The sequence below is a fragment of the Corvus kubaryi genome, unplaced genomic scaffold (assembly GCF_017639235.1).
Source record: "Corvus kubaryi isolate FWS band 111438036 unplaced genomic scaffold, C.kubaryi_AGA036_p1.0 split1-65, whole genome shotgun sequence".
NCBI lineage: Eukaryota > Metazoa > Chordata > Aves > Passeriformes > Corvidae > Corvus > Corvus kubaryi.
Genome location: NW_024582080.1, coordinates 3801053 through 3803226, shown reverse-complemented (window position 1 = coordinate 3803226; position 2174 = coordinate 3801053). Strand labels below are relative to the sequence as shown.

At 54.9% G+C, this 2174-nt stretch overlaps 1 protein-coding gene across 1 annotated transcript in view; it reads right to left on the bottom strand.

The window, feature by feature from the left end:
• The window catches only part of TRPC4 (transient receptor potential cation channel subfamily C member 4), a 132226-nt gene extending 131761 nt beyond the window's left edge, over nucleotides 1-465 (bottom strand). Inside the window, exon 1 of the mRNA XM_042014227.1 lies at nucleotides 195-465. The gene's annotated coding sequence lies outside the window, so the exon portion shown is untranslated. The remainder of the gene's footprint in view (nucleotides 1-194) is intronic.
• Nucleotides 466-2174: the final 1709 nt, after the last annotated feature.

The following is a 2174-nucleotide window of genomic DNA, read 5'->3' as shown; positions in this document are numbered from 1 at the left end:
GTGCGCCCCCCCGCGGCCGCGCCGCGCACCGCGCGGGGCTCCGCGCAGAGGCCGCCCCAGGGCGCTCCGCGGGGCTCACCGCCTGCCGCCCCGGGGACGGGGAGGAGCGAGAAGGCGCCCGCCGAGCGCTGGAGCGGGGCTCGTCGGCGAGCCGAGGACGCGCACCGCTCGGGACCGCTCGGAGGCACACGCACCAAGGAGCAGTCTCGACTCCGGAGAAAGTTGGCTATTACATCCCTCCGCATCTAGGAAAGCCTTGACCCGCTCCATGCAGCCGCGGTGGGGCTCTATGAGTCCGCCTCCGCGGGGGCCTCGCCCGCCGCGCTTCGAGCCTACAGCTGAGGCTTGCTCCAGGTAGCTCGCCCGACGCTCCTTCCCGAGGCGCAGCAAAAGCTCTGCCCTGGGTGCGCCGCTCGGCGCAGCCTCCAGCCGGGTGGTCCCTGCCCCCTGCGCCGCCCCAGCCTCGCCCGGTGCCCCTGGGTCAGCCCGGCCTGGACGTTAACGGGATAAAGCGGCAGCCAAGATTAGTAATAGAGGAGCAGAGGGAATGAGGCTGCTAGACACCCAATTCCTCACTTTACTTCTCTTTTCCCTAAAAAAATTATGACAGAACTTAAATACACGAGCTAAGAAATGGTAGGAAAAAGATGCAACGTACAGAGACAGAGATGCATAACAGAACATCCAGGTCTTTGCTGAGTTTTGATTGCTTGGTTGGCGGATAATAATAATAATAATAATAATAATAATAATAATAATAATTTGAGGTCTGTTTGGAGTCAGCCCCGCGTTGGGGTCTGGACACGATGCGGGCAGGGGGCCACCTGCCACCGTGTGCAGAGCTTGCCGTGCCCGGGCGAGCATTCCTCAACTCCGGCCCACTCCTGCTTCTCCTCCCCGCCGGGAGGATGGCCCCCGCCTGGTACTGCCAGGCAGCATGCCACCGCTTTCGCACTTTGCTCGTCTCTTTGGGTGAATAGCTTCCACCTGGGGGCTCCGGGAGAGAAAGGGGTGAAATAAGCTCAGGGCAGCCCCGGGAAGGGCCGAGTCTCAGCAGGGCGTGCAGTGTCACACAGGCAGCCCAGCCGCTAACAACCCCTTTGCTTCCCGCACGGCTGGCGCGGGCGTGTCCCTCGCGTTGGGTTTCACCTGCCTCCCTGGATCACCGAGGAGTGAAGTGCTTGCCAAAGCAGGCGAGCCTGAAAATGTCACTACAGTAAAAGTGAAGAAACCGCCAGCCACAGCACACTCGAAGGCAACTGTGAGAACAGGCACCAGACCACCAGACCTCCATGGGCAGCAGAGGTGATGCAATTAATCTGCATTAAGCTGTGCAGTGAAAATGCCACATGGATTCTGCTCTGAGACTTCCACGGTTGCAGCATCAAGTCTCTACATCAGACTGCTGTGTGAACCACTGGCGTACGTGTTTAAGATGTGCCCCAAATCAGGCACTGCTGAGATTTCAGTGGGAACATCATGCCTTTGGGGACCTACTCAGAAAGCAGCCTCACGCCACAGAGCAGCATGCAGTGCAGGCAGTCTGTAACAGGTCTCTGTGTGTCTCTTCCTAAAAGATGACAATTTAACGCGTGAGATCAACTCATGTCAGTTCAAATACAGATCAAATGCCAAAAGCAGCTGCTTGGAAAGCTGAGCCAGCCATTCTAATAAGCACACATATGTGTATGCAAATGTTTGTGTATAAACACATAGACCCACCCATACATATCCACACAAAGGCAAGGAGAGAGCGTTGGGTAAGTAGAGGCATACTAGAGGGCCAGAGAGCCTGCAGTGAAGGCTACGGCTGCTCCATCAGATTGTATTTGAATTGGCAATGTGAGCACATCAAACTATTATTGGAGCATATTTGTACCTCTTGTGCAGGCTACCAACAGCACTGGTATTGCTCTGTGTTGCTACAGATTGGAAGTGTAACCACAGCTTACTACCCAGAGCCGAGTGCTTTTTTCCCCCCACATATTTCCTTATTAGATCATGAGAAGCCAACTTCTGGCTTGAGTGTAATATTTAATTTTGCAGAAGCAAATATCTCTATAATTAACAGTATTTCCTATGTCTTTTCATGCATATTGTGACATTTCTACTCTGCAGGGGTGAGCGCAACATGGCACTATCAATGTGTTTTACGTTTTCTGGCATTTTACGTA